We start from the raw sequence: 19,917 nt of genomic DNA on the forward strand, positions 1-19,917 counted from the left end.
TGTGTGTGTGTGTGTGTGCATGTGTTCGCATGTGTGCTGGGTAGGGCATGGAGGTGGGGGTAATACAGCCCCTTGTTTCTGTATTTTATACCTTTCATGTAACAAACTGTCATAGCCAGTAAACCTCACTAGTCAGATGATGAACACACATCCTGTACCTCTCAGGAGGCAGTCCAGGCCGCCATCTTTATTTCTACAACCGTACATTGTGATACTTTTTTTTCCTGTTAACTGTCTTGGATGCTCAATAAAACAGGAAAAAAGCTCTAAGAAAACCAAGCACAGGTCTCAGACCTGCATCAGGTAAAGTGGAATTTATTAGGCAAGTCAAAATCAATGGTGCTTTACCCTCAGTCAGATATTTATCACTTGACTCTGTGATATGATAGTAGCCAATTTTTAAAACCCTTTTTCGTTTATGTGAAAACTGTGTGATGATATAAATAAGAAAGCGTGGCACAGTTTCCATTTTCTGAGGCAGAACCTATCTTTACCCATAATGACATGTTGGGATGTTCAGCTGGCTTTCTCTATAACTAAGGGAACTCACATGATTTCAGGTACAAATTGTATATGAAAGCGGGACTATCTGTTTTCTGAAAATGAACAACTCCAGTTATCCAGCTGGGTCGTGTTTGATATACCGTTATAAAGAGGGGGGCTTTTCAGAGGAATGGGTGAACACAGCTAGACATGCAACTCGTCCATCCTTCTCTGAAGCTCACACCAGCAAGCCAGCTAAAGGGGGAAACAAAGTGCAGACCGCATAAACGGGTTGTGAAATTTGCATGTTCAAACTCTCTTTGTCAGGATACCTCTCCAGGGGTATCTCCCTGGGCTGGTTGTCAGATTTCCACAGGCCAGCGGGACCAACACAGGTAAGACAGCCATTCCACAGACGGGGGCCCAAGAGCACATGAGCAGAGCTATAAAAACATCACACCCAGGCTTTCAGGACACGGAAAATTACCAATTTTACCAACTGGGGGGGGGGGGGCGGTGCTTGCCAAGCATAAAGGAGATTCTCAACCTTTCAAAGACAGTCAAGGAAAATAACCATTTTAAACTGGAAGTCCATCTCATTCTAGCCAATGCCGATCGTAGGCGCTGAAACCTTTAGGTGGCTCTCGCCTCCAGCATGTTATACTTTATTTGCAAAAAAGGCAAGTTCAGTCTGAGTCCAGAGACAGTTAATTACCCAAGGTCTCAGAGAAAAGCCTTCCTAATCACTGAAAACATCAGCCTGTGCTCATCTCGGGGGAGAGAGAAGAGCCCGTACAAAAGCTCAGAGGTGAGCGAAGACTTGACCTTTGCCCTCAGGAAGATATTTATCTATGGGGAACAGCAGGGACTGAGGTGGGAGACGGTGTGTGCGCCATGGGTGCTTGGGCACTGGGGAGCCAGAGCTGAGTCTGTGTGGAGCGGTGGCACGCTGGGACCCCCACTTTAAAATACCTTGTCGTCAGGCTGTGTGGTGAGAATGAGGGTGGCCTTGGGCAGCAAGGCGGCCATGTTGGCAGGCCTTACACTAACCCAAGCAAGAGGAAGTGGTGGTCGGGAAGGCAGGGGTGGGAGAGATGTGATGGGAAGTCCTCAGGGCGTGCCTACGTGTTGAAGGATTAGTGTGGTGTGAGACTTCCAGCCTGAGCAAGACACCCAAGAGCCCTTTCCTGAACGGAGGCCTGGGGACAGGGCAGAAAGGGTGTTGAGGACAGCTGACCGACCACACAAGTATGGAGGTCATTGAAAGGGTGACACCTAAGAGCTCAGTTGGGAACACAGGTGTGCTGGTGTGCACCTGGAGCCTTAGCACCCGGCAGGCGGAGGCAGGAAGATCAGGAGTTCAAGGCTAGCCTTAGCTACAGACTCATGCTTCCTGAAGGCCAAAAAGCCTCAAGATTTTTTTTGTTGTTTTTTGTTTTTTTTAATTCGAATCAAAATAATTTGGCAACAAAACCAGAGCCAAACTGACACAAGGTTATTTATTTTTAATTTTTAATTTACTGTGTGTGAGTGCGTGTCGGAGAGAGAAAGAGAATATACATGTTCCCATATACCATGGTACATGTGTAAAGGTCATAGAACAACTTCCAGGAACCAGCTCTTTGTTTCCATTGTGAGGGAACAGAACTCAAGGGATCAGGCCCAGCAAATGCCTTTACCCATTGAGTCTTCTCACCAGCCCACAAGACTATTTCTTATCTACATCTATTCCATTGAATGTAAATAGTTACATATTTGTGCAATTAAATCAATGTTCGTTTGCATGATCATGAATAGGACCTATTGGGGTTTGGGAGTAACATATACAACACATACAAAATTAATCTAAAAATTCAATCGAGTCTGGCTTCTTTACAACTCGGGCCCTCCAGGTTTTGGATGAAGTATGTGCATCTGAATTTTGAAGCAGGAAGCTAGAAGAACGGGGACTGGTCCTGGGGACCTTAGACACACGGAGCTCAGGAAGGCAAACATCGGCCCTCCATTTGCAGGGCTGACCTCTGCCGCTGTGGGTGGAGACTACTCTAACTTACCTCCTCCCTCCTCGCGACCACAGCCAAACATACACAGCCAGATCTATTCCACTAAAAGCTTTCTTGCTTTTACCTTACTCTACCTTTCAACGAGATGGGTTAAAAAAAGAATCTGAACACACACACACACACACACACACACACACACACACACACACACACACACACACTCTGCAGGTGTCAGTCTTAGCTCTGACCTCATGCACCACTGAACTCACTCTGGGCCCTCTGTGCAAGGTGGAGTCTGCGTGGTGATAAAGAAAAATGCCGAAACTGAACTCAGCTTTGAAGTTGGCGTGCAGCTATTTCCTGCTAAGGAGAGACTGTCTAACACATTTGCACCTCCCGTCCCCCTCCACTCAGACCCCCAGCCTTCTGTGAGAGGGAACCAGAAGGGCTGCTGCAAGGGCTCCACACCCCAGGCCTGTTGTAAGAAAACACTGGTTATGTTCTGATTGCCCTTTGAGTATGCTTGAAATCTTCCATAGACTATAAAGAGGAAGATGGGGAGAGAGCGGGAAAGGTACTCGGGAGAGAGGAAATCATCTATTTAAATAACTGCCACTGGTCTGTGCTCCAAAGATGTGCCCCAGGTTTCTCTAAAGGCCTCAATTGAAGAATAGAGAGAGTCCTTTCCAACAATCCAACACGATGCTGCCTCATGGAGACAGAGGAACGAATAACCCCAGTCATAGCTGCCCATTCTGGGCATCCCCATACTCTCTGAGGAGATGAGTGACCCTCTGCCCTCAAGGCCTGGTTCTGGTCCTCTCAGGCCAATGCAGAAGGTGACAAGTATCATAATGTCCTTTCAGGATTTGTGGTTGCTAAGAGCTTTGGAGAGAAGAAATGTCCTTCACCCCTCTGTCCTTCAGGAAGATGCTTTTCCACAGCAGAGACTATTCCCCTCACACAGTTGGGAAGGGTAAAAGGAACCGAGTCTGTTAGCAGAACTGTCTTGATGAAGCTGAAAGTGATCTCAGACCCCTCTGATGGCCTCAAGAGCACCTCACCGTCTCCATGTGTCCTACTAGGCTCCGCCCAGGACAAAGCCAGGTATGCTGGCTCAGCACCAAGCTAGACAGAGGCTCGGCAGCTTCCAAGGCATCACGGGAGCCACCCACTGGGCACAGTGCCAAGGTAAATCCAATGACACAAGAAGCGTGTTCTGCAAGGGCAAAGCTCACCCCACTCACTCCAGGGACTGTGACCCCGGGCATGGCATTTGCTGAGTACAGTCTTTACCAGGGTGGGGACAGAGGCAACTTCTAGAGCATCATGCCTCTTCCGCTGCCAGCTGCAGAGGTGGGCACGGCCTCAAACATGGAACCAGGAGGCCTGGAGACACCTGGGAAATAACAAAATGCTGAAGGACAGGGCTATGCTGCATTTGAAGAGCTCCATTCCAGGCAAGTGAGAGCTGCTCTCCCAGGAAGACTGAAGGCGTCATTTAAGCGGTCAGCGCTGCCTGCCACTTTCTTCCCCTTGCCCTAGATTTATGACTATCAGGTGATTTTTTTTTTCCAGAGGGTAGCATACACCCTGGTACTCAACTGATTAAATACGAGAAAGTCTACTACTCTACTTCCTAGATGATCTAGTTATTCTCTGACAATGTGTGTATGTGTGTGTGTGTGTGACCTATGCATGTGTCATGTATGTATGTGTACATGCTTGTGAGTCTATACATATGTGTATGAAGGCTAGAGATTGGTGCTGGGTATCTTTATCACTTGCCACCTTTTATTTATTTATTTGTTTGTCTGTCTATCTATCTATCTATCAATCTATCTATCTATCTATCTATTTATTTATTTATTTTGAGACAGGGTCTCTCATTGAACCCACAGCTTGGGTCAGCTAGACTAGATCTTCTTCTCTCCACCGCAGTGTCAGGATCACAGATGTTCACCTCTGTGTTCAGCTTTTTTTTACATGAGTGCTGGAAACCTAAATTCAGGTCCCCATGCTTAAGTGATGACAAGCGGTTTACCAACGGAGGCGTCTTCCTCACACTGACTCTCTGACCGTTTAGTTCACTGGCCGACCGATGGATGGCGGGTTTCCTGGCTCGAAGACATCCCACCGTCTCAAGGACTCACCTGAGAAAGTAAACTCATCGGCTCTGCCATTTGGTGTGAAATATTTTCCAGCCCATCCCAGTTTGCTTTTATTTAGCAAGAGCAGAGGGTCGGAGTGACTGATGACAAACACCATGGGTCCAGGTGTGCTGCTTGAGGCCACGAGAAGGATGTGTTTGCCAAGGGCGACCTTCTCAAACCATGAGAATCAGGGCCCTGAGAGTCTATCTCCCCAAATGCTCAGAGCCATAGCTGAGACCACTTCCTTCTTTGCCAAGTTGCTTGGGGCATACATAATGTTGTACATCAAAGAAAGAGTTCAGAAAGAGCCAGGGCTCCTCAGGGACAGGGTCCCATTCCACTTAATCTCTAGCTTCAAGAGCCTGCAATTAGGGATGGGGTGACAATCACCGAGAACTGAGTAGCACAACCCAAGAAGATAATCACTTACCTGTGACTAAGATTTATTTTGGCCGTTATCTATCAATCACAGGTCCGTTAGTGAGAGATAAGGGTAATTATTAATGTCAGCTTAAATTTTGCATAGGGGAGTTATTACGAAAATAAGGCGTTAAGAGACAACCCTCTTAATGAGAGAAGATGGAGAGGCAAACACTCCTAACTAAGGCAGAAAAAGATGAAGCCCTGATTAGGTAACACGCTCAGGGAGCGACAGAGATTCAACCTCTTGCTGCACAGCATCCCCACATGCACCTCTACCACCACCCACACTGACAAGTCATGTCGGTTAACCAGGCTGCAGATCCCACAGCACAAAGCTCGCTGCCATCCAGAGTCATCCCAGGGCAAGCAAACCCAGATGAAGAGAACAAAGTTCTCTCCATGTTGTGTTGGAGATCCTGGCAGCTGTGCGCCACACCCCACAGCCAGCTCATCCACGGACAGCTCTGACCCTACAGAGGGCTTGGCGCTTCCAGGTCCCCGGTCCCTACCTGCTGCGGCTCTCTGCAGGCAGACAGTCGGGACGACTTCCTAATTTTCCCACAAGCCCACAGCACTTCCGAAGTCAGGTCACATTTCACTCTCTGGAAACCAGCTGCTCTGGAAATGCCATGGCCTTCCCCAAACTCTGAGATCCTATTTCTCCCCTCTGGAGATGACAGGCACAGTTAGTGTCCTCCGATCTATGGGTCTTTGTTTATACACAGATTGGATCTCTACAACCACTGATAATATAATTCTGAAGACTTATACATATGGAAGAGCACCGGACAAAGGCCAGAGCATTCTATAGCCTATCTTCCCGCATCCTTCCTTTAGAGCCATCTACGGTTTCTCCCACTCTACCTCTTCTGTCCCCCCAATCACTAAGCCCTCACTCCCCTCTTCATAGGCTATCTATCATGCCAGCTTTGACTCTATGCATCCCCAGCATCATTCTTCACGGCCTTGGTCTCACAGGTCCTGACTGGACCCTTCTTCTCTCAATACACATCCACCCAGGGTACAGAAACACACCCCGCCCATCTACAGTATACCTACCATCATGAGGCCGCTTGCCCCATCCACTTCCCCATTCCCAGGTGGCATTCAGTTCCTTGACATGATGTGGTAGCCCACTTCCTTTGCCTTGCGCCCTGTGCTCATCAAACGTCTAGTTCTCAATCAAGCTCACCCACCCACTCACACCAGTGTCCAGCTCAGTCTTCCCCTCGGGTTCCAAGTGGCTTCCTTCCTGGGGCCCATCCTGACAATGCCTGCCTCCTCCATCATTCTCATCTAAACCACATCGGGGACTTTCGGGTCACTCGTATCAACGATGCAAAGGCAGGCTCCATAGACAGCATTTGGTGGGGGTGGAGTGTGTGTGCGTGGGGGGAGTGTGTGTGTGCGTGGGGGGAGTAACCAACCCTACTGCTCCCCTAGCCACTCCACAGTTCCTGAGGCCTACAAAAGATGAAGAGTCCCAGCGCTGTTTAGTAAACATTTATCACTTACTTCCATACCAGGATGCCATACTCTTAGGGCTCCCTTTAGCATCTGGGACTTGGGGGATCATCACTGCAACTTCTAAGCGTTCCATGCTAAGGAACAGAATGTTGGATTAGATGTAACTAACACTTAAAGTGGTGTACCTCCTTTCCACAATCAACAGTTTCTAAACACTACAAAATGATGTTTTGCCTGCACCCTATGAGATTATCACAGATGCAGGGGGAGGGGAGGGGAGGGGAGGGGCTGCAGGGTGAGTTATCCAGACTCTCCTCAGATGTCTCTTCCCCTTCCCCCACCCCAAGCATGATCCATTCACCTCTTCACATTTAAATATGCTGGCTCCGTAATGGCTTTGATGTGTGCATGTGTATGTGCTGTTTGTATGCGCACGTATGCACGTGGGAGCATGTGAACCTATGTACATAGGTCAAAGATTGACACTGGGTGTCTTTATCTCTGACTCTCCATCTTATATTTTGAGACAGGGTCTCTCATTGAACCTGGTGCTCACTGATTGGCTAGGCTGGGTGGCAGCTAGCTTTTGGGACCTGCCAGTATCCTCCCCTTGCTAGGCTTGGAGACATACATGTGGACCCTGGGAAGAAAATACAGCAGGGACTGACCAGGCCATCTCCCCAGTTCATTGGCTCTGTGACCTCTTAAGAGGGTCTGGCACGAGGCCTAAAAGGCTTTCCAGGGGTGACAGAGCCCACAAAGACTTGAGCTTGCTGCCACAGGGAAAGTGCCAGAAGGCCAGGTTTTCTGTCTTGCTTTAGCCAACTAAGGTCCATGCGACCCATTGGAATCTCCTAAGCACTTATGTTGCTTCAGATGTGAACTCTTGCAGGGACAGTGAGAAGATCTACACCAATTCCGTGTCAAACAGACCGCTCAGGACAGTCAACAACTCAGACAGATGAACAGACACAACTGTCAGTTTGAGAAAGCATGGCGCTGTTTGGGTCCTGATAGGTTCAGGGGCGACATGCCCCCTTTAGGGCCTCACTTCAGGCAACAAAATCGAAGTCTCAGCTCCATCGCTGACTGGCATTTAACGTCCTTCCAAAGAGCAGCCCCACATGGAAACTTCCAGCTCTCCCATCCCCTTCTGCCCCAGCCAGATCGCCATCAGACCAGGCCAGGCCTCTGTCACTGCACCCTTCCTGAACACAGTTTGTTTCTCACAAGAGCTCCACTCGAAAAAGTCCACATCAAACTCTCCGGCCCACTTCCCTCAGGGACCCGCTTCCCTTACGAATTAGGGTCCTTCGTGGGCAGAGCCTCAGCTAAAGCCCACCCCCTCCCCACGCACTTTTTTTTTTTTTTCTGGGACCGGGAGATACTCCATTTCCTACCAAGCACATGTGGAACACTTCTAGTTATTTAAAAGGTTTCTCAACGAATGCCCGTTTGTTAATTAATGTAATAGCGAGACTATCCAAAGTTCTATTACAGTCAGCGGGGCACGACTAAAGAGTCACCCCTTCCCTTGCCGGGCTCATCTCAGCCCGTGAAAGGACTGCGGCCAAGCTTCCCTCTGCACCCCTCAACCAGGCATCCCTTCCAACCCCCACGACTCTCCCTAGAACTCCGCACAGAAACCCCCCACCGTCCAGATCCACGCAGTTACATGGAGGCTGCACGAGGACACGGCCCATCCCCATCCTGAGCAACTGCTTCCTCCTGCTCCCGTCTGCCCGTGGCCTTACCATTGTTCCTTATTTAATCCAGAGAGCTATTCTGGAGCTTCCTAGGGAAACTGAATTATGAGACGCCTTCCAGCCCACATCGCCACAGCTTTCAAAGCTTTAGTCAGCGGCCCTCAAGGCTCTGAGTCAAACGGTTTCACAGCCCGGCTTGCGATGGAGTGAGTGCCGTTCAGATCCCACCTCGGTCCTTTAACCTCCCACATCCCGTCTGCACCACAGGCGGGCTACCTTCTCGGCACCTGGACACTTGTCCCAGGCCCAGAAACATGAAAAGCCAGAGAGAGAGAGAGAGAGAGAGAGAGAGAGAGAGAGAGAGAGTGAGCCAGCCGGAAGAAGAGAGCCATCCCTGAAACCACAGGCTTGGAGGAAGGAACACACAGGCCACTCAGCTTTAAAGTCACTGAGGACAATGTGTCCTCTTGGATCCATGCTACAGACCTTGACTCATAAAAGCGGTGTTCACCAGAACCCACCAGGCATGGGGGTGGGGAGGCGGTTCTTGGAGCCAGGTGAATTCTCGAGGCAAGGAGAACAGACATACCCATAATATTACAGCATGGACATGGAGCCAGAGGGGGGCTATAGGCTCAAGCCACACTTAGCTGTGACCTTAAACAAGTCCATTATTGTTTCCATGCCTATCTGTAAACACACACCTCATAGGCATTGTCGCCCGGTTCTGAGGAGTCGGTTTCCATAAAGTACATAGGTTTATGTATCCTAGAGTACAGCTCACTCTGGTTATTATGACATGCCCCTCCCCCTTTGCTTTGATTGGACAGGAGAAGCTTCACTCTCAATGCAGACCTCCATGAAATCGCCCAGCCTCCCTACCCCCACCCAGTGCCTTCAGCATCTCAGCTTTCCAATGCCCGTTCCAGTATCAAGCCATGGCCACCAACTGGCCTGATGTGATTTCTTCCTCAGCAGTCAGCCTGGCTTCTCCCAAGCTACTGGATATACTTGGTAGCCAAGGCAAGAATGTTGACACAGGTTTTTATCATTAGACATGTTTTGGAAACATGTGTGGTAAGTGCTGAACCCAAGCAAAGGAGAAAACAGTGCATTAAAAAGATCAAAACCAGGTCTCCACCTCCTCGTATTAAAATTATAGCGGTCATTCTCCACCGGAGCCAGCAGCTTTATTGGGAGGCTTTACTGTTCTGAATTCAAACTGTCAGCTCCAAATGCTGGCCTGGGAACCAGATAAGGCAGATGGGAAGAATTGAGGAAGAAAGGATGAAAGACAGAGGGCTGACTCCTCAAGCCTTAGATGAACCTTTTGGATAGTCTCATTTAACGACAGCTTTGGAGAGATGAGCTCAACAGAGGCCTGGCCCTTCCTAAGCTACATCTGGAACGACTGAGTCCTCAAATCATTTATCCTTTCCTTTCGAAATCTTCCGGTAGGGTATTAATATCATACATGTTATCCTTATGGCTCAGATGAAAGTCAACTTTCAAATCCAGGGTGGGGGTGGGGGAGTGGGGGGTGGACATTCCATCCACCCTCTGAAGTCAAAATGAAAGAAATCTCCAAAGTGGCAAGATACTGATTTTCATTTACAGCTTTAATCACAACTGTTTGGAAGGAACATTTCGACATAACAAAACATGTACCATTAAAAAAAAGAAAGGAAGAAAGAAAGGAAGGAAGGAAAGAAGGAAGGAAGGAAGGAAGGAAGGAAGGAAGGAAGGAAGGAAAGAAAGAAAGAAAGAAAGAAAGAAAGAAAGAAAGAAAGAAAGAAAGAAAGAAAGAAAGAAAGAAAGAGAAAGAGAAAAAACAAAAGCTGAATTAAAATTTCTCTGTGGTACAAGACAAATTTTACCCCACAGGACAGGTGATTGTGCAAAGTGATCCTAAAACTCTTACTACAGGGGAGGAAGAGAGCCACAGAATCCCAAGCACACTATCTCTTTTCTCCTGTAACATTCTGAAGACCAAGCTGTGTAAACTCTGCCCAGCTTCAGGGCTTCGAAAGAAACTCCAGAAAGCCTGAGGATGGATGGAGACACCTTGCCTCTAACGTGCCTGGACCTCAAAGAGCAGGCAAGAGACATCTTTCTGGGTTTTCTGCTAGGGAGGGCAGGTAGAGGGAACACCAGGCTTGCCTTAAAAGGCAGGGTTATATTCCCAGCTTCTCCGGCGTTCACAAAATGACATCAGACAGGCCGTAAAAACTGGGTGAGCCTCCATGTTGGCAGAGCTTGAAAGTTACCGGAGGGTTTGAAATTTGGCAGCCAGCATACTGTAAAGTTCCATTACATCCACAGACTGTAAAGCCCATTGAGGGGTTATCTACTGCTGCTGTAACAGACTATAGGGTTGTGAGTAGGCGTGTAGAGGGGTGCCAGTCTCCCTCTATGGGGCCGTTGCCCCTGAATTAACACTGCATATTTCCTATCACTTGAGTCTTATATGTGTGCTATATGTGTATATGTGTATGAGTGTGTCATGTACACATATGCTCACATATGACATGCATGTGGAGGCCAGAAGTTTTTTTTGTTGTTGTTTTTTGTTTTGGTTTTTCGAGACAAGGTTTCTCTGTGTACTTTCATTTTGAACTCGCTTGGAGAATCACAGAGATCCGCCTCCTCTCTCCGATGCTTATTAAGCGTCGCCCCCCCCCCAGTTATTTTATGCTTCTTTATCTTCTTCTTTTTTATTTTATTTTATTTATTTATTTGGTTTGTTGAGACAGGGTTTCTCTGTGTAGCTTTGCGCCTTTCCTGGAACTCACTTGGTAGCCCAGGCTAGCCTCGAACTCACAGAGATCCTCCTGGCTCTGCCTCCCGAGTACTGGGATTAAAGGCGTGCACCACCACCGGCCAGCTCTACCTTATTTTTTGAGACAGAGTTTCTCACTGAACCCAGAGTTCACCCACTGGCTGGCCAGTGAACTTCAGAGATCCACCCGTTTCTCCCTCCTCAGCACCAGCATCTGAGATGTGTGGCTGTGCCTGGCTTTTTACAGGGGTGATGGGGATCGGAACTGGGGTTCTCAGGTTTGCAGACCAAACACTTAGCGAAGGAGCCGTCTCCCGCTTGAGACTGTTGGGTTTGTTTGTTTTGCTTTGTTTTTGATTTTTGTGACATGTAAGCACTCTACCTAACACTCTTTTCATCTTTATTTATTTTTTTAAATTTCAAGACAGATTCTCACTAAGTTGCACCCATGGTAGCTTTGAACTCCTTCTGTAAATCAGGCAGACTCTGACCTAGCAATCCTCTCAACTTAGCCTCCTAAGTATCCAGGCTTGAGTCATTTCTTTACAAGGAAAAAAAAATGCCCCAGCTTTCTATGGCTTTTCAGAAATACTGTCTCAAAAGTTCAGAAAGGTGATTGCAAGAACTGCCCCCCTGCCCTGTGGAATCTCACACTCCTCCTCCATAGAGAACCATCTTTTTAGAAAGAGTCTCTGGAAGGGATTAAACCCACAGTTCACTCATGCCTGGGGTTGGCTTGGCCTCTCTGGATCAGGAAACGGGGTTTTAATGGAAATATTTTGTAGAGAAGACAGACACTAGAAGACAGGAAGGGACCATCTGGCTGACATTCCAGCTAGGGAAGAGTGCTCGGGTGGCCATGGGGACAAGGAGTGGGGATGTTGGGGAGAATCACAGAAAGCCAAATGGTCCAAAGACAAGGGTCTGGCACCTGGGAAGTAATTAGAGTCCAAGTATGGTGGGAATGCAAAGATAGGGAAAGAGAGAATAATTGAAACAAGACCAGAAGTGTGGAGTCCAGACAGAACAAGACTGCTGCCATCTCATCATGAGACACAGAGAGGCAAGGATGCCTCTGAGCATCAGGTGACCCCCATGGAGACCCGGAGGAAGGCCATGTGCTCTCATCCCCAAAGAGAGGCATCCATCAACTTCCCAAGGACCAGAGCATCAGGATAGCTCCAAATCCTTAAACCTGACTGTCCTCCAGGATATGGTGCAGAAATAGAGTTCAGCTTGGTCATTTGAAGCAACCATCCTTCCACACTCAGAGTTGGTTTGGGGCTCAGAGCAAAGGTAAACAGCACCCCAAAGCAGACTCCTCAAGTGGCACTCACCAGGAAGGGCCTCAATCGAGCCTCTCCATTATACAGTGTCGGCCCACCGTAACAGTAGCACACGGACGAATAAAGACCAACAGGAGGGAAGAGCAAACGGGCAGATGAGAGGCTCTGAGATGAGCTTTGCCTCAGTTCTCAGGCATGGGCAGCTCTAACCCCAGCGGGACTGTGTATCAGAAAGGTGGTCCCTGGAAACTGAGACCTGATTGATGGTTGACCAAAGCCCACCTACACATCAACTGGCAGGAGCAGAACCAGACACGATTGCACAAAGCATTTGGGGATTAAACACACACACACACACACACACACACACACACACACACACAACACACACACACATACACACACACATACACACAAACACACACACATATACACAGACAGACACACACACACACACAAATACACACACATACACAAACACACACACATATACACACACAGACACACACACAGACACACACACACACACACACACACACACACACGGAGGAGGAAAAGTGAACAGCAATGACTACCAGGGTTGAGGAGATGGCTCAGTTGGTACAGTACTTGCCATGAGAGCAGCATCAGGACCTGAGTTCAGATACCCACCACCCCACATAAAGAGCCAGGACCGGCCGTGCGCACCCACAACCCCAGCACTCAAGGGGCAGGAACCACTAGCTCTTTAGAGTTTGCTGGCCAGCCAGGACAGCGGAACCAGTGAGCTCCCTGGAGGGTCAATGAGAGACTATCTGTACAAAATATGGTAGACAGCATGGGAAGAGATGTGAACCTTTGGCTTCCACTGACACATGCACACATGCACACATGCTCACATCCACAGAGGAACATAGACACACATAGGGCACACATGCATGAACAGACATGCAAACATGCACATAGTGTACTACGAAGATGAGTCAAGTAAGAGGATGGCAGGGCCGGGACACACCAGAGCCACAGAGGAGAATGGAAGATTCAGAACATCCTCGAACCGCAGCCAACCTGCCATGGTCATAGCTCAAAGAGCATGCTGCTCTCTAGGACCAGCATTTTGCCAAATGCGTTCGTTGGTAAACACTATAAAAATCATGTTATTGACCCTGAACCACCAAGGAGGAACCAAAGGGGGTATCAGATTTCCTACATAATCCTCTTATAAAATTAGTACCTTCTTACATGGCAATGAACTTCTGGATAGGGGACCAAATCATACCAGAGGGTAATTCTACCATGGTGAAGACATGGGAGACAGGCTGGGCACAATCCTCAGACTTGCTCAGAACCAGTGTGCACAGGGGGTGAGAGGTCTGGAGATTCTTCCTCCCTGGGCCCCACAGTCTTTCTAGGGTCCCAGCTGAGGCCTGCACGTGGTTGTCCTCTAGGCCACTCTAACTTGAAATCCACCCCCCCCCCCACTCCGTTTCCCTTACTCATTCTCAGTCCAAGCTGTCTCTGATCACCCTGCCCCAGGCTCTGTTGCCTGATAAAAGTTAATTTATTTATGACTCATGTTGGACACACACAGACTCTCCTTGTTGTTTTGTTTTGTTTTAACTTACTGTCCATGTTCTTGGAGGTTTCGATTTTACAAACACTCCGCCCATCCGAGCTGTGTCTGTATTGATGCCGTCAACCCACACAGGCATTCTAGAACACCGTGCTGTTGGGTGCTTTTATGTTCTATCAGTGGGTCCTGATAGATGGCCCGTAGGTTATTTCTACTCTGAAGGGGAGAATGGGGATAGGCCATGATGGAGTGCCTATTAGGCCTATATTCTTCCCCCAGCTGTCATATGTGACAATTAGGATTGGAGCTTGAGTCTCAGGGTCGCCTCTTTGACCCTCAGCGGACCTCTATCTTCTCTTTGTGTGAAGGAGAGCTGGCCCTTGGGTTTCCTCCAGCTGTATATTCTCAGGGACCACATAGTATCTAGAAAGGGGCTGGGCATGAGGCTAGAAAGCAAGGAGAAAGCAGAAAGAATCTCTCTCTGTCACGGCTGCTCAGAGACATGACCCTTCATTAGCATCTGCATCTGCTTCTTACCAGAAAATTTCGATAGAGAGCCATCTGCCCGTAGCCATTAACCCCGGCCTGCCCTTCCCTGCTAATGCACTCACCCAGTCACTTTAAGGTCCTAAAAAACAAAACAAAACAAAAACAAAACTATAAACCGTGGCCAGGAAGGCCTTGGCCAAGAGAAGCCAGTGAGCCCATCCCTGGCCCTTGGAGAGTCCAGTTAGGTAAGCGCAGAAGGAAGGTGTGCGGCTTCCTGGCTGGTGATTAATGCAGTGGTGAGGTCATGCAGAACTCCCTGGAGTTCTGAATCCTGGAACTCAATTATAAACACATATTAACCCCAACGCAAACAGGGCTCATTCCTAGGCTGTCGGCAGAGCCAGGAAATCCTAGAAATGGAATTTCAGTGGCCGTTTTCTTCCAGTCTTGTCTTTTCTGTATTTTCATTTTTTAAAAAAATCCAGCTTAAAAACTTCTCACACTAACAAGGCTCCCTAACTCTAATACATACACTCGATGTTGAAGCATTCGATCAGGACACTATGGCTCGCTAGAGCATATGGCTTCCCAGGGTTCTCCCCTCCACTAAACTGCAGGTTAAACAAGAACAGAGAAAAATGCCATTAACAATTCTACATGGACTCCCATGACACCACCTACCTGCGTGGTTGTTCCCACGCTGGGTGCTTTAAAGGTCAATGGCACCTTTAACTTCCACAACCTACTGATTAGACACCGTTACTATAACTTCCTGGCCTCCAGGCCAGGCACTGCTCTCGTGAATGTTTTACATCCACTAACACACTGAATCCTCACAACACCACTAACACTGCCCACGTGGTCCAGGAGCAGACTCCAGGCACACAGGGGTGCCGTCATGCCTGAAGTCCTCCTGGAGGTAAGAGGGCAGTCACAACCACAGGCTTTAGCTCTTTGCAATCACAGACTTTGGCCTCCTATACGGCCCACCATATCCAATGCTCCCTACATCATGTTTTCATCAGTTCACAGGTCAACATCAACAATTCCAATTTCTTCTTTACATTTCAAACTGCCCTTCTGCTGGCCAGAAGAGAGTTTCCCAAACCAGGGCCTCCTTTCTCTCTGGAAACAACCCTTTGTAACTGAATGATGCTTTGCATCTTTTCGGAAGCCCTGGCAGTACTTCTCCACCCCCCACCCCCCCCAGAATGCTGCTGTAGGGCATGTAGGACAGTGCTGCTAACCTCATTTACAAATGCGGACTCCTCACTCAGTGGCCTGGGACACAGTAACAGTCACTGCTTCTTGGGGTGGAGGCCGAGACCAAAGCCCGGTCGGTCTGCTGGCCCTTTTTCTTCCCACTCTAAGATGAAATGACTACAAATTGGTTTAAGATCTTTCCCTATGGCTGAATCACCAGATGGGAACCAATGAAGGGCCGAACAAAGGAATGAATGGGTAAATAAATAAACAGAAGGAGGCTCCATGTGTGGAGGTGTGAATTTTATCTGTAATAGTCACCATCAGGATTAACTTTGTATTTAATGTTTAAAGATATTACTAAGGAGTTTGTAGAAATGGTATGGTAGGTAAAGGGCTTGTTGCACACGGATGAGGACATGAGTTCACATGAAAGTGAACTGAGTATGATGGCACACATCTGCAATCTCAACACAGAGAGAGAGAGAGGTAGAACCAGGAGGATGCTTAGGGCTTCTTGATCAGCTGGATTCACCGAGAGACCCTGTCTCAAAAAAAAAGCGGAAAGCACTTGAAAAAGACACTCAACACCAACCTTTGGCCTTGATGTGTGCATTTACACACACACACACACACACACATGCCTATACACACACACACACAGAGTAATAAAATTAAAATGATATTATTAAGTGTTTAAAACACGTCGATATATGTGGTTTGAAATTCAGAAATCACAGAAGAGTTCAGGGAATTCAGGGAAATAATTCCCTCCCATATGTTGTTATTGTAAGAATCCACACTCCTCTCCCCCACAATTGGGCAATCTGTTTTGAACAATTTAGAAGCTGTACCTCCTCTCCAGACTCAGGCCAATTCCGAGTTTCCTTAGTCACACAGAGATGGTGACTTTTATTTCATTTTATTTTGTTTGATCAACAACTGAGAACACATGAGCATGATCACAATTCAAAGAGAACATAAAACAAATTTACTGCAAGGTTAGACAATCTCCCTCCCTTCTCTGGACCTCAGTTACCCAGAGACTACTATTCCTTTTTTTTTTTTCCCTTTTCAGTGACAATCTACACATTAATAAGCATATTCACCTTTTTTCCCAAACCTAAATAGCTTTCTATACACACGCTGTGTGTGAGAACTCTGGCGCACACTGATCTTGGACAGCCTTCTGTCAGTACATACACCCTTGCTTCATTTTAAGGGCTATACCATATTCCACTGTATAGATCTACTGCGGGTCACCTGACATACTCTAGTTATCTCTCATTGTCTTTAACCCAAAAATACGGCTGCATCAACCACAGAAGACTGAGGCAGAGGCTACTGGATGCACTCAATGTCAATGCTCCCCTACAGAACAGAACACATGCACCCCACATTTCCTAACCACCCTCACAACCTAGGATGGCCATGTGACTAACTTCTGGCCATCGGGTCTAAGCAAGTGCATCCATGATGACTTTTAGGGGCTTTCCTTAGGAGCAAGCAGCTGTATTCTCTTCATGTATCTGCAACTGCGTCTTATCACACACAAAAAAAATTATGAGACTTGGAAATGGACAAAAATGTTAACGGCATTCCATCCAGCGCAAATCTCTGTGTTATCCCATGCTTGCTTTCTTTGGGTCATTTTATAGCTCTGTGAGGAAAAGAATGCTGTAAACAAGGCCAAGTACAGATACTAGAAGCACAAACTATGTCCAACAGAGAAGCTTATGGATATTGATCAATTCTGCATCTAATTGTTGACTTGCTTCCACAGTCCTGATGGCCTGCCTATGTACATTCAGTTCTTCCTAGAGCCAGGTCCCCCATTCATAAATAAACTAATGAAATCTTAACCATGCATTTATTTTCCATATTTGGCAGTCACTGTACTACTTTTAAAATGCCCTTTAATAATACGTTTCTCAGAGAGCATCTTCGATAAATGGTGCGGGTCAAATTGCAGTTGCATGCAGAAGATTGAAATTCAATTATTATCCCTCACCCTGAACATAACTCCAAATGGACCAGGGATCTCAATATAAGGGCCGATAACCTGACTCTGTTAGAGGATGAAGCAGGGAATATGATTCAACTTATAAACATGGGAAAGAACTTTCTGGAAAGGACCCTGTAGCATTAAGATCAACAATGGACAAATGGGACCTCTTGAACTAAAAAAAGCTTTCATACAGCAAAAGACACCATCATTCAAGTAAAGAGGCGTCCTACAGAATGGAAAAAATCTTTACCAGCTACACATCTGAGAGAGGGTTGGTGTTTAGACTATGGAAAGAACTGAAACAACCAACACCATGAAAAAAAATTCGAAAACTGGGGCATGAAACTAAACAGAGTTCTCACAAGATTAACTGCAAATGGCCAAGCATGTTTTTTTTTCAAATGTTCAACATCTTTAGCCATCAGGGAAATGCAAATTAAAACTACTTTGAGATTTCATCTCACCCCAGTCAGAATGGCAAAGGTCAGGCAAACGAAGAACAGCAAATGCTGGCATGGACAGGGAGAAAGGGGACCACTTAAGTCACTGTTGGTAGGAGTGCCAACTGGTGCAGCCACTGGGGAAATCAGTGTGGAGGTTCCTCAAGAAGCTAGAAATAGACTTACCATATGATCCAGCAATACCACTCCTGGGCATAGTCCCAAGGACTCTGTATCCTACTACTGAGATACTTGCTCATCCATATTCATTGCTGTTCTATTCACAGTAGCCATTGGATGGAAACAACCAAGATGTCCATCCATTGAAGAATGGATAATGAAAATATGATTCAGATACACAATGGAATGTTATTCAGTTGTGAAAAAAAAAATGAACTCATGAAATTCCCAGGTAAATGAATCGAGTAGAATACTCATTCTGAAGGAGGTAACCCAGATCCAGAAAGACAAATGTTGCATGTCTTTTCTCATATGTGGACACTAGCTTTGAAGTTTTTTTTTTTTTCCAGAGCTGAGGACCGAACCCAGGGCCTTGCGCATGCTATGCAAGCACTCTACCACTGAGCTAAATCCCCAACCCTAGCTTTGAAGCTTTAAATGTGTGCTTTCAAACTGGAGTGCCCACAGAGGGCAGGAACCAAGGGTGTCAGGGTTCAGAGCAAAGAGGAAAGAACACAAGTTGTATGAAGGGGGAAATGGAATAGGAAGAATAAGACAGAGAAGAGAGTATAGGGCAGGATAACCAATACTAAAGACCTTTGAACATGACATATGGAAACCTACTACTATATGACCTTCCTAAAATACATATACATACATACATTTAAGGAGTTAAAATAGTTACCCTATAATGTGGGTGGATAATGCCTCCCCAAGACACCATAGTCTATCAGATAAAAAGCCCAGTGCCAGGTATGGATTACTTCTTTGCAAGTTGTTCTTTAGTGGGGTCCTATTGACTCTGCCCCTAAAATATTATGGGCTATTGCCATTGCTCTTGGATACCCTCCAGAACTTGGCAGTAAGATCCTATTGCTCACATCTTTAATCCCAGCACTAGGGAGATAGAGACAGGAACATAAAGTGTGGGTGGAGACAGGATTCAGCCTTTCAGTCTGAGGACTCGTCGAGACAGGAGCTCACTTCCTTTCAGCTGAGGAGTTGGTAATGTGAGAGGTGGCTGTGGCTTGTTCCTTTGTCTCTCTGATCTTTCAGCATTTACCCTAATATCTGGATCTGGGTTTTTATTAAGAACAATTAGAGTTCATGCTGGCGCCCAAAGTGGGGCTCGAACCCACTACTCTGAGAATAACAGTCTCATACTTTACCGACTGAGCTATCCAGGCATTTATAATTAATATAAGCCTCTGAGTGATTATTTGGAAGCCTGTTGCAGGATGGAGTGGGACACAGAAAAGCCTCTCTACAAAGGGACCACACAGCTGAATCATAGGACATAGAGAAATCAAGCTAGTACTGACCATACAGGCTAGCTTTAATAGTTATGGAAGGTTCTTCGCATGCTACAAGGGGAGAAAATTGACCAACAGTCTTACCAAGCTGTGAGCTCCGTGACATACGGTAACATAATCCCTGGCAAGATAATGTCCAATGATGTAATAGTGACATAAATGTTATTGAAGTAGCCACTTTCTGATTAGGTTTAAAGCCTGCATCACAAGACAAACCAGTGTCTGGGGCCAAAAACCCAGCTGGCTACGTCACAAGCATTAGAGGAGAACCTAGTACTATTATTCTGCTAAATGGACATAGTAATAAACTGCCCCCTTTCTTATATTTACACCCACAGATTAGTGCATCTCTCAACCCTGATCTGAGAAGCTTTTTTTTTTTTTTGCCATAAATGGCAATTGATACAGAGACTCATAACCTGTAAACCTGTA

General features: G+C 46.9%; 1 protein-coding gene and 1 non-coding gene across 3 annotated transcripts in view; both read right to left on the reverse strand.

The window, feature by feature from the left end:
* The window catches only part of Prkce (protein kinase C epsilon), a 500,560-nt gene that overhangs the window by 329,241 nt on the left and 151,402 nt on the right, over positions 1–19,917 (reverse strand). The gene's annotated exons all lie outside the window — the stretch shown is intronic.
* Positions 19,287–19,359, reverse strand: Trnan-guu. The gene has a single exon. It is a non-coding gene; the product is annotated as a tRNA-Asn (tRNA).

The sequence above is a fragment of the Peromyscus leucopus genome, chromosome 22 (genome assembly GCF_004664715.2).
Source record: "Peromyscus leucopus breed LL Stock chromosome 22, UCI_PerLeu_2.1, whole genome shotgun sequence".
NCBI classification, from domain to species: domain Eukaryota; kingdom Metazoa; phylum Chordata; class Mammalia; order Rodentia; family Cricetidae; genus Peromyscus; species Peromyscus leucopus.